At 38.0% G+C, this 12,391-nt stretch overlaps 1 protein-coding gene across 3 annotated transcripts in view; it reads left to right on the forward strand.

Annotated features, from left to right (window-relative positions):
* SSE1 (shrunken seed protein (SSE1)) overlaps positions 1-9,021 on the forward strand; it is a 122,856-nt gene extending 113,835 nt beyond the window's left edge. Inside the window, exons 9-10 of one of the 3 annotated variants that reach the window (XM_087678061.1) lie at positions 8,100-8,310; positions 8,457-9,021. The gene's annotated coding sequence lies outside the window, so the exon portion shown is untranslated. Of the gene's footprint in view, positions 1-8,092; positions 8,311-8,456 lie in introns of all 3 variants that reach the window. The other 2 variants (XM_087678060.1, XM_087678062.1) reach the window with 2 other exon arrangements.
* The last annotated feature ends 3,370 nt before the right edge of the window (positions 9,022-12,391 follow it).

Consider the following 12,391-nt stretch of genomic DNA (forward strand, 5'->3'; position numbering starts at 1 on the left):
CTCTCTCCTGCAAAATCAGTTTCTGGAATGTATTCAATAGGTAATTGATTCCTTTTGATCAAGGGTCCTATTAGAGGGGATGGAGGCATGGGTTGTTTTTAGAGATAATGTGTGTATGTTATCCCGACATTATGGGATTCAGCATGCTTTCCTTTTACGCGTTGAATTGTTGCATGCGCAATCTTTGTTGGCCCATTCGTTACCTCTGTGTTAGTCGGGAGACACCGCAGATGATTTGCTTACATGCATTGAATGGTTGAAAGGCCGAGTTCAATCTTTACAGGAAGAGGAGTATGCTAAATACAAATTGCTGTCCAAAGCGGAAGCCTTGCACGACAATAATTGTCATTCTCATCAATTCATCACCCGATTACATCAGAAATATGCCCAGGAAAATATTGTGCGTTTAAAAAATGCGCAAGGTGATAGATCTTGCATCCATCATTTAGATGCGTGTAGATTTTTATAAATCCTTGTTGGGCCCTCAAGAGATTCGTTCGGATGATGTAGACTCAACTCGCAGGTACACTTGTGATCTGGTTAGTAATCAAGTCCAGCCAAAATGGATAGCCTTAATGGAGGCTGATATTTCGGAGGATGAAGTGGAGAGGAGGTGGTGTCCCATTTGCCTAAAAGGAAAAGCTTTGGTTGGGATGGGCTTCCTAATGAGTTGTTTTCAGCCAATGTTGAATAGCTTAAGGATCCGTTGGCTTTCCTGTGTCAGTAGGTTTGGAATTCCGGTGTCATGCCGTTAGATTGGAAGATTGCAGTCAATGGTTATTGCCTAAGGTGCCCTCTCCTACCTCTTTGAAACAATGGAGACCCATTTTTGTCATGGGCTCTTTATTCAAATTCTTCTCTAAAATCATTGCCAACAGATTGCAGAAGGTATTGCCGCATTTGGTTCATCCACGTCAATATGGTTTCATTAAGGGTCGGAATATAATGCACACATTCTGAGTGTTCAACTGGGGATTGACATTGTAAATTTTGGCGCTCGGATTTTCGAAAGGAGGAGAATTCCATGTCGGGAGAAGTGCTGCCTTCCTCTAGATTGTTGGATTAATAAAATATTTATATAACTAAATAAGGAAAGCAATTGCAAAAAGTATCACCACTTAGTAACAGAAGTCATCGATTGTTGGTTTCATGGATGTAAACTATGCTGGCCATTCTGACTGCAGGAAGTCTACTTCAAGATATGTATTCATGTTCACAAGGGGAGCAATCTCTTGGATATCCTGACTACAGAAGTATATTGTATTGTCTACTACAGAGGAAGAGTATGTGGCTTCCACTAAGGCATGCAGGGAGGCTTTATGGCTTTCACGTATGGTGAGAGAGCTTCACATTACAGAGGTTCCTATCCTCCATTGTGATAGTCAGAGTGCTATCATGCTAGCACAGAATCCTATCTTTCATAAACATAAAACACATAAAAATTCTAAAAAGATTCATTTAAAAAGCCAAAAAAATTGCAAGTTTTTTTTTTTTGGAAAATTTACCAATATTACTGAAATTATTTGAAATATTTTTAAAGTGGAAATTCAAACAAATAAATTGCAGAAAATTTTAAAATAAATTGCAGAAATTCAAACAAATAAATTGCAGAAAATTCAAACAAATAAATTGCAGAAATTTTGGGGCTTTTCACATTGGTGATGTATTTTGAGTCGATTTGAGACTGGACAATGAAATTTGCAGCAGATTCAGTGTTGAGTGGGAGTCTTTTGAGTTTTGGATGCTTCAAATGTTGAAAAAGGGCAGCTTCTCTTGGTATATATATTGCTGAATACTCACTACGTAGTGAAACAGTGGTAAATACAGCATTTAAATCATTGCATTTGGAAATTTTGGTGATGTATTACTGAAGTGGGAGCTGTCTTTAATGCAAATATATAAGTTTTGATTTATGTATATGCTGTAATCAATACTTGAGACTGAAATTGCAGCTAAACATCTGCTTCTTGGACACCTTGGAAGTACAAGAGTGTGTACTTGCTGTTACAATTCAGTAACCTTGCTATTGGTTGAGAGCATTTAACCCTTTGTTGCAGTTGTGTATTGCTAAAGATGGCTGGCAGTGCATCTATATCTGACACAAAGAATCTCTTTGAGATTTGTAAATTCGATGGCAATGGTTTTGATCTTTGGAAAAATCGTATGGAGGGTATACTCTTTCTAAAGGATTGTGATGATGCTTTAGCATAACATAAGCTTGTTGCTTTGTCAGATGAGGATTGGGCTAAAATGAATAAAAAGGCCATTACTTACATTAAAATGGCCGTCACGATGATATATTGGTTGATATAAAGGGACTTGATACTGCCTATGTAGTTTGGGAGAAACTCAAGGCTACTTATGAGAATACAACTCCTATCAATCAGGTATATCTCATGCGGAAGTTGGTTAACTTGAAGCTTGATGAGTCCAAGCCTGCCTCGGAGCATTTGAATGCTTTCACTAGTATTTTGAGTCAGTTACAGGATGCAGGTTTGCCAGCTTTTGATCCTAAATTAAGGCCTATCTTCTTGCTCATGACATTGCCCGATTTATGGAAAGCATTGGCTGTATCATTGAGCAATAATCCGAACTTGACATTTGATGGTGTGTGTGGTTCTATTCTAAATGAAGAGATTAGATGCAAGGCAAGTGGGGAAAACAGTGGATCAGCCTACAATGTAAGAGGAAGAACTGAAAAAAGATATAATGTTGCAAATAAAAATAAAAATCGCAGCAAAAGCAAGGAAAAACATCAAGATGTAACTTGTTATCAATGTGGGTGCAAAGGGCATAAACAGTCCGATTGTAGGTACTTTATAAAAGAACAAGAATGCAAGAAGCATGCTAATGCAGAAGGCAAAAAGAATGACAAGGATGGCAGCTCTACCCCTAAAGAGATAGAAAAAACAAATGTGGTATCTAGTGTTGTTCTTGAGGAAATAGAAGAGGATAAAGATGCTAATTTGATGGTTGCATTTTAGGATCCACTTGCTATGATAGTGGAGGACATGTATATCACTAAAACAGATGTGATAGATGCTTTGTTGTCTACTCATGATGGTTTATCACAATCGTGGATTGTTGACAGCGGTGCTTCTTTTCATGTAACTCCATCTTTGGAGTGTTTTTCTACTCATGCAAAAGGTAATCTTGGAAAAGTCTACCTTGGCAACAATCATGTATGTGATATTGAAGGAATGGGCACCATACACGTGACTCTAGAAAATGGTAAGGAATTGATTTTTCATGATGTTAGGTATGTACTTGGCATCAAGAAGAGCTTGCTTTCTGTCAGGTAGCTAGACAACAAAGGTTATTTCACTACTTTTGGTGGTGGTATGTGGAAAGTATAGAGAGGATCTATGCTAGTCACTAGAGGTGGTAAAAAGGGGACGCTATATTATCTCTATTACAAGGCACTTCCTGGAAAGTTTGTTGTAGTTGCTGAAGTACACTCACACATGGAGTTATGGCATAAGCATCTTGGACATATGAGCCAAAAGGGTTTGTAGGCACTCTCTTCACTTGGAAGAGTTGATGTGAAAAACCCAAAGCTTGACTTTTGTGATGATTGTGTTCTTGGTAAACATGTAAAGAGTCCATACTCTCATGGAGCCTCTAGGAAGGCATGCATCTTGGATTTAGTCCATTTTGATGTTTGCACCATGCCAAGAAAAACTCATATGTGGTAATTAATGAGTCAAAGCTGTGAAAAATGTCACATCTAATGACTTAGACAAAACGAAAGTTAGATTTTAGCATGATTAGTTACTTGAGCAGTCATCAGCTGCTGAAAATTCACCTCCTTTTGATACTGATTATGACAATTAGCGTATCATTATTGAGCCACATGAAAATGGGCAGCAAGGGGATGTTGAACATTAGCTTGAGCACCAAAATGAGCATGCTGAAAATGAATTACAGCAGCCTGAAATTGTATTACAGCAACTTGAACATGCAGTTCAGCAGCCAAACAATGAGGTCATTGACATTCCCTTAGATGTGGATCCATTATCTGATAGCACAGATCATTGGGTAAGAAGGTCTACACGGGTCAAAAGACCTATACAAAGATTTGTTCTTTCGTTGGACTTCATTTTGCTCACAGATGAAGGTGAGTCTCTTACGTATAAAGAGGCCTTATCATGTGAATTAAAGAAATGTATCCGAATGATACTTGGGATTTGGTTACATTGCCCAAGGATAGGAAAGCCATTCCTAACAAATGGGGCTATAAAATCAATTGTGTGGATGGCAAATCCAAATACAAAGCCAGACTTGTGGCTAAGGGCTATAGACAAAAGGAGGATATTGATTTTCAGGAAGTATTTTCTCCTGTTGTCAAACCGACCACTCTTCGAGTGTTAATTTGCCATTGTAGCATCTATGGATCTTGAACTTGATCAAATGGATGTTAGAACTGTATTTCTGCATGGTGATCTGGAAGAAGAGCTGTACATGAAACAGCCTGAAGGCTTTGTTACACATGGAAAGGAGCATTTGGTATGTAAGCTTAAGAGAAGCTTGTATGGTTTGAAACACGCTCCTAGATAATGGTATAAAAAGTTTGATGCCTTCATACTCTCACATGGATTTAAAAGTAGTGCAGACCACTGCTTATATATTAAGAAGGCTGATGATGGAAGCCTTATTATACTTACTGCTTTATGTGGATGATATGCTTATTGCTGGTAAGCATAAAAGCTAGATTAATGCATTGAAAAGACAGCTGAATTCAACCTTTTCCATGAAGGATTTGGGTATAGTTGAACATATTTTGGACATGCGTTTAACACGAGATAGAGAGCAACAACTCTTATTTCTCTCCCAAGAAAAGTACATCGGCAAAGTACTTGTTTGTTTCTCTATGGCTGATACTAAGCCTCTTGGTGTACCTTTTCCACCTTATCTTAAGCTTAGCAAAGAAGATTGCCCAGAAGATGATAAGGCAGCGAGTACTATGAAGGGTGTTCCTTATGCTTCAGCTTGTGGTTCACTCATGTATGCTATGGTTGCCACTAGACCTGACATTGCTAATGCAGTGGGAGTAGTAAGTAGGTTCATGTCAAATCTTAGCAAAGCACATTGGGAAGCAGTGAAATGTATCTTACGGTATCTTAAGGACACACAAAGAAAATGTATTTTCTATGGCAGGGGTACGTTAGATCTGCAGGGGTATTGTGATGCAGACATGGCAGGTGACTTGGATACTCGCAAGTCTACTAGTGGGTACATCTTTACCTTGATTGGTGGGGCGGTTTCTTGGTGCTCTGGATTGCAAAAAATAGCAACAATCTCTACCACTGAGGCTGAATATATTTCAGCCATTGAAGCTTCAAAAGAAGCAGTTTGGCTTGGTCATTTGGTCGAGGATTTTGGGCTGCCCACCAAAACACCTGTACTTAGATGTGATAGCTAGAGCACTGTATGTTTGGCTAAGAATACCATGTTTCATGCATGTACCAAACATATTGATGTTCGGTATCATTTTATTAGACAGGTTTTGGATGATGGTCTAGTCACCCTGACTAAGATCAAATCATAGGATAACCTTGCAGATGTTCTCACTAAAAGTCTTGCAAAGGCTCAACATGAGCATTGCATTAGACTTGTGGGAGTTGGTTAAAGGTTCACTTCGGGCCTTTAAGTGGAAGGTTGTTGGGTGTAAAGGCCCTTTACGCTCTCCCGTTTATATAGTACTTCATACACATAAACTCACCCTAGCGGGTGTAAGTGTACCATACCCTAAGTATGAAAACATTCTTTCATTCTTTGTGTGTACCACACTGATACAAACCTATCCGTCGACTCACTCTCCTTCTCACTGTTCAACATTGTTTAGTTGTGGATCATTGAGCACCTTGATTAATGTGCTTGCTCTCTGCGCTCTCTCTCTCTATCTGCTTCTGCTTCAACTCTATACATCAAGCTACCAATAGCTAAAGCATAAGGAATCTTGGCCATCTCAACCTTTCCATCATCGGATGTAGGGCTATCATTTGCACTAAGTTTTACATATGGAGGCAACGGTACACCAATGGCTTCCCTCCCTCCTAATATTGAAACATTGCAAAACCTTAGTAACATACTCCTATTGTGACAGATAGAGAATACCCTATGATCTGTCCGTGAGTACATGCATGCTAAGAATATGATTGGCCTCACCAAGATCCTTTATATCAAAGCTATTGTGTAGGCTTTGTTTCAAGAAGTCCAAAGCATGAACATCCCTACTTGCAATCAAAATGTCATCCACATATAAAACTAAGAGAATAAGACTGTCATCCGTTGCCTTCTTGGTGTATAAGTAATGATCAACTTGAGATCTATGGAATCCCTGAGATTGCATAAATGTATCAAATTTATGATACCATTCTCGTGGTCCCTGTTTCAGCCCATACAAACTCTTGTTGAGTTTACATACCATGTGTTTTTTTTCTTTGCAACAAAACCCTCAGGCTGTTGTATATAGATCTCCTCATGCAGACCACTATGTAAGAAATCTGTTTTTACATCCATCTCTATGAGTTCTGTATCTTCAGATGCAACCAAGGCCAAAATGGTTTGTAAAGTAGTCGTTTTGACTACATGAGAAAATTGAAAATCAATTCTATGTTCCTGCTTGCACCCTTTAGCAATTAGTCGTGCTTTGTACCTTGGCAAACAACCAGAAGTGACTTTCATTTTGTAAACCCATTTGCATGGTAGCAATTTCTGCCCTTTAGGAAAATTTACCAAATCCCAAGTACCATCTTTCATGAGAGATTCCATCTCTGACAGTATAGCTTGATGCCATTTCTTGTTGTCTTTTCTATCCATTGCTTTCTCGAAGCATGACGGCTCACCATGATTTGTTAGTACAGCTGGTTCTGGTTGTTCCAAAGGCCTCTATTCTTGCTGGAATTGTGATACATCATGGGCAATATCTTGATGATCATTTTTAGCATCATTCCCTGCATTTCCAAGGCTATTTACAACAGGTATTTGTTGCTATCTAGCAGGCATTCTTTGCTGTCCTATCGATACATCTTCTCGAACTACAATCCTTTTGACTTCCTTGGTCTTTTCAGGTTGTTTATGCATGCGATCTTCTTGGAAGATAACATCATTGTTGCATACAATTTTCCTTTTTTCAAGATTCCATAACCTATAACCCATTTCACCGTCATCACCATATCCTAGGAAAATACATTTGCTGGACTTTGGCTCAAGTTTATTGCGTTTTTCCTTGCGAATGTGTACAAATGCCTTGTTGCCAAACACTCTCCAGTGAGTATAGGAAGGTGGCTTGCTCGACCATGCTTCTTGTAGGACCTCCTGCCCCCTCAACCCACCTCAAAAGACGTGTTTGGTGACTGATTAATCAAGTGTACAATTGCCATAACAACCTTTGCCCAAAATCCATGAGGTAAAGCAACATGTGATAGCATTGTACGTACCCTGTCTTGAATGGTCCTGTTCATACATTGTGCAACACCATTTTGGGGTGGATTGTGAGGGGGGGTGAACTCCTTTTTAATCCCTTTGCTATCACAAAAGTCTTGAAAGGCTTTGGACACATATTCCCCACCATTGTCAGAACGAAGACACTTTAATATCTTGCTGGTCTGATTTTCAGCAAGTACCAGTAATTTTTTAAATTTATCCAAGGCGTTGTCTTTACAACGGATTGGATAAACCCATACTTTGCATGTGGCATCATCAACAAAAGTAATGAAATGCTTCTTTCCCCTTAGAGATAACCCTGGTATCTAATATACGTTTGAATGTACCAACTCTTAAGGGTGAAGACTTTAGAGAGAGAGATTTTTTATGTGACATTTGAGCATGCTTACCATAAATACAACATAGATACAATGATCACATTGTTCAAAATCAGCATAGTCTCCTATGACCATGAAGGTATTAGGATTTCATTTCACACTTTGTGCATTTTTTTTTGGGGGGGTCGGCGGGAGGTGGGGGTTGTGAGAATTATGTTCGGGCTAATAGTGCTTGAATCAAGTGTTAAGAAAACTTTTTGAGTGTGTTCTTTGATCCCAGGACAAGAGCTTTAATGTATCTGTTGATTTTATGCACTTTACTGCAGAGAACAGCTAGTTTAATTCAACATTTTGACCCTACTCATGATTAAGCGGCAGCATGCATGTCAAAATACGGTGCATGAAGGTGAAAGGCTTGATCCAGAATCACATCTTGTTGCTATTATACTCCCAAATTATTTAGGGACAACTTCAATGTGGGGTCTCCTGGAGTCAGAAACCGAGCTTTTCTTGGTTGGCAACATCAATTCATCCCACACAAGAAGTAAGTTTTGACATTTAGATCCCAATGGGTCACTAAATCATGTATGTTATCTGGGTATGATTTCATAGTAAGCATATGTGTAGGGGGCTGTCAGTTCGTGAAAGTTGTCTCATTGTCATTTCTTGTCTGTCCTTTCATATTGGCAGGTAACACTGGATTTTCGACTCTCTGAAGCTATGCAGTTTATCCTTAATGAACCTGTATCTGTATATGCCTGTACATTATACCTTCTGGTAACACGAGCACAAGCCATTAGCTGTGCAGTAGTCAGTAACCATGTCATGCTAACTTGTATCCTTTGCGAGTGCAAGGCATCAGCAATTTGGTTGGGTGATTTCAAATGAGGCTCAGTTACTGTGAAGGGACTTCCTTGAAAAAAACTCTATTTTAATGTTGTCTGCTGTAGATAGTCTAGGAGATGACAAGACATCTCTCTGGGCTCTTATTGAAGAGATGAACCATATGTGTAGGTTTAAGGCCATGAGGTACTTTTGTTATTCTGCCTTGGTCTCAAAAATCTTAGGTGCTAACGGCAGGTGTACGTGTCCTTTTGTTATTCACATTATTGGGTGAAGCATAATCTGAACTGTGTATTTTCATTGATGTGAGCATTCATAAATCACTGGACTTGAATGTGTTCAACTATCAAGTTTCTGCAAACTAATTCAGGTCTGGTGATAAACAAGTTTTACCACATATATTGTAGATGTTGGGCAAGTGAGCTATTCATGTGAGCATGCATAAATCACTCAAGTTGAATGTGTTCAACTATCAAACTTTGCAAACAAATTCAGGTCTGGTGATAAACAGATTTTACCACATATATTGTAGATGTTGGTGGGCAAGTGAGCTATTTATCTATGTTGAAAACTACTTTTGTTTTGGGTGTTTTTGGGTTGGTCCGGTTTCCAAATATTTTGGTTGTCTTCACTGCCCATGTTTATTTATTCAAAAGCTTGCACATTCAAGGAATCCTTAGTGGTTCTACTTGATAGAGGAGTTAAAAAAAGTGAAGTTCAATTTCATACTTGTAATCAAGATAACTTATTTAAAATTTGTATATTTGGCATAATGTTGTAATGAGGATTTGTGAATTCTACACCTTATTCTTATCAAAACAATTTTGAATGTCAATGGTTGATCCAAATGATCTACATTTGTACATCTATTATCCTTCTTGGAAGCATTGTGGTTTTAAAGGGTCTCATTCTCAAGATTTTCTTGGAGATTCTGTAAATCCTTAAGGGCTTAGTTTCTTCCCTACAACATTTAATCTTGGATGGCTTGAGCATTGGGTTAATAAATCTATGCATGATTGCAGGTTTTCAATTGTTGTGGAGAGGTTGAGCTTGTAAAAGCTAAGATTTTTACTCTCAAATCTTTGTTCCACATTAGAAGTTTCTTCTCTATTTAGGCAAGTGAGAATTTTTGCTATTGAGCTAGACATGATAGTTATATCGCTAAGGAAGGATTGTTTTGTGTGTAGATGCCTTACTACTATTAGTGTGGTCCTTTCTAGTGATGCCTAATAGCATGTGGGAGGTAAATACAATTCTTTATTCAGGTCTTTAGTCATAGTACAGTGGGGATACATGTGGAGACATTGATTGAACCAAGTAGATTGAGAAGAGCTATAATTGTTGTAAGCACAATCTTCTTTAGTCTGAGAGTTGTGGATTTAAATGTTGTTATCGTGAATAATATTAAGCTTCCTTATGATTTGCAATCTATGAGACATTCAAATCAATTATGTGAAGTTGGAATCATCAGTGAAGCCTTTGATTGTTGCAACATGCTTTTAATGCTTAATGCCATAAGTGGAAAGTTCTTGATCAACTCATTTGTGGAGCCCATTGCCTAGTGTATGCAATAAGTCTCTAAACATTGAACTAATAATGCTTTAAATTCAATGCCCAAAGAGATAGGATACAAGACAAATCTTATTCAACACATCCCATTAAATCTCTAAACATTGAACTAACAATGCTTTAGATTCAATGCCCAAAGAATAGGATTGTAAGTGCTACAAGACAAATCTTATTCGACACATCCCATTACATCTTAGTCTATCAAAGGCCTCTAGTCAGGATAGTATAGCTAGTAGATGTACTCAAATCTAGATTGATTGCATTGTTATTGCAAAGATCGATGCTTCATTTGACGGATGGAACTAGATGCATAATATGTGGTGCATGCATGTTATTATTTTTGGATGTAGAGACTCTTAGACTAACGTAGAAGTTTTGTCTTGTCTTGTAAGGTGTACGATAAGTAATGGTGACATCATTGTTTGACATGTCCTAGAGATGTTTCAAAGAATCTTTACTTGAACTTGATGATAGAGTTGTGGTTCAATTTGTTCCTACAATCTTGAATTGTTATTAATATGAGAGGGATTGCCCTTGACTTGTAGAGTTAGGGTTGCTCTCCTTATTTGTGGTTGATAATGAGTCGTTAGGACGAGGTGTTTCTTGTCAACAATGTCAATGTGTTTCCACCATAGAAGTCTTGGTTCTCATGAAAATGCATAGAAATTTAGTCTTGGTGGCTTTTGATTGTAATTGTCTATGCCATTTTTAAAAGTAGAGATCAAATATTCTTTTCTTTGCTTTAGAATGTATGATGGAAGGATTTGGTTTGCTAGCAATGCCCAACTATTGGTTCCAAGTTGAGAGAGAAAAAAAATTTCAAACTACATTGTCACTTTAAGATAATTCATAGTTGCTTCAAGTCTTTTGTAGGTTGAGTGCAATTCTCAATGCTTCAAATAATAGGACAAGCTACCCTTAATTAGAACAAAGACTCATTGAATATATCCCAAGTATACTTGAAAGTAGTGTAGAAAGAACAATGAGGTTTCTTAAGGTGAGTAGAACTCTCTTCAATTAAGTAAGACCAAATCAACCTATGATAATGAAAAGTGAAAATCCTATCTAATGTGCACACATCCTCATGGTGTTAAGAAAGTGAAAAGTGAAAATCCTATCTAGTGTGCAATGTGTGCGTGCTTCATCATTTAGGTGCGTCTCTTGGGTACAAGAGTTGGTGTGGTGGGATAAGTGCATCTCATGTCATTGTTGAATCTGATGACCTCTATCTAGTGTGAGTAGGGCTGTCTTCAACTAAAAGCACTAGGTTGTTGAGAGACTCTAATCTCCTATGCCCTTTGTATGGATACCCCTCTCAGTGACATGGTCCTTATGATTGTATGTCCTCGAACTAGTGTTCTCTTGTAAAACCTTGTCAAGGTTGTTTGTCATACTCTATCCCTCTCAGGCTCATGGTCCCTATGATTGTATGTCCTTGAACTAGCATTCTGTTGATAAAACCTTGTCAGGGTTTTTTGTCATACTCTATCCCATATATCTACCACTAGTAGGGATGCTTTGACACTCTAGATCTTCTATATATAACATCTCAAATATCTTTGATTTGGTATGCTCATCATCAACTATATGGTTTGCTATCCCTAGAACAAAGTGTATGCTTTGAATCTCTAGATGTCAATATATAGTGGCCCAAGTATCTCTTATTTGGTCATTAAATGTACAATTTGCTACCTTGGAACAAAGTGATATATCTCTCGTGTTTGGGTATAAGCACATCTGTATAAGAAGTGCTCCATTGTCTCCACCTTGTCATGGCAATTTCTCCAAATCCTCTCCTTGGGGACTTGTGAGGCTCTACATGTCTCTCTCTCCAGTTGGTGTGATTAAACTCTAAGCTAGCCTATGTTAACTCGCATTGCCCATGGCATGCAAGGATCACAATGACATGATTACATTTTTGTGAACTCATAATAATAACACATCATTAACTCTACAATTCCATGTTAATAAAGTTCAAAATAACATTAACTAGGTGAAGTTTGCTATTTATATTTACACGATTCCAATCACATTTCTCACTCCAAGTTATATTGTACATATGCTATATGTATACAAGTTTGCTATGTATAAACTTCAAAATAACATTAACTATATATAGAGGATTCCAATCACATTTCTCACTTTTCCAACTTTTGAGTGAGTCTCTTGGAGAGTGCCATTTGGGTAAAGAACTCTCCTACGGGTAAACTTGG

Source organism: Lygodium microphyllum, chromosome 5, assembly GCF_053477565.2.
Source record: "Lygodium microphyllum isolate KBCC chromosome 5, Lygodium_microphyllum_v1.1.10, whole genome shotgun sequence".
In the NCBI taxonomy this organism is placed as follows: domain Eukaryota; kingdom Viridiplantae; phylum Streptophyta; class Polypodiopsida; order Schizaeales; family Lygodiaceae; genus Lygodium; species Lygodium microphyllum.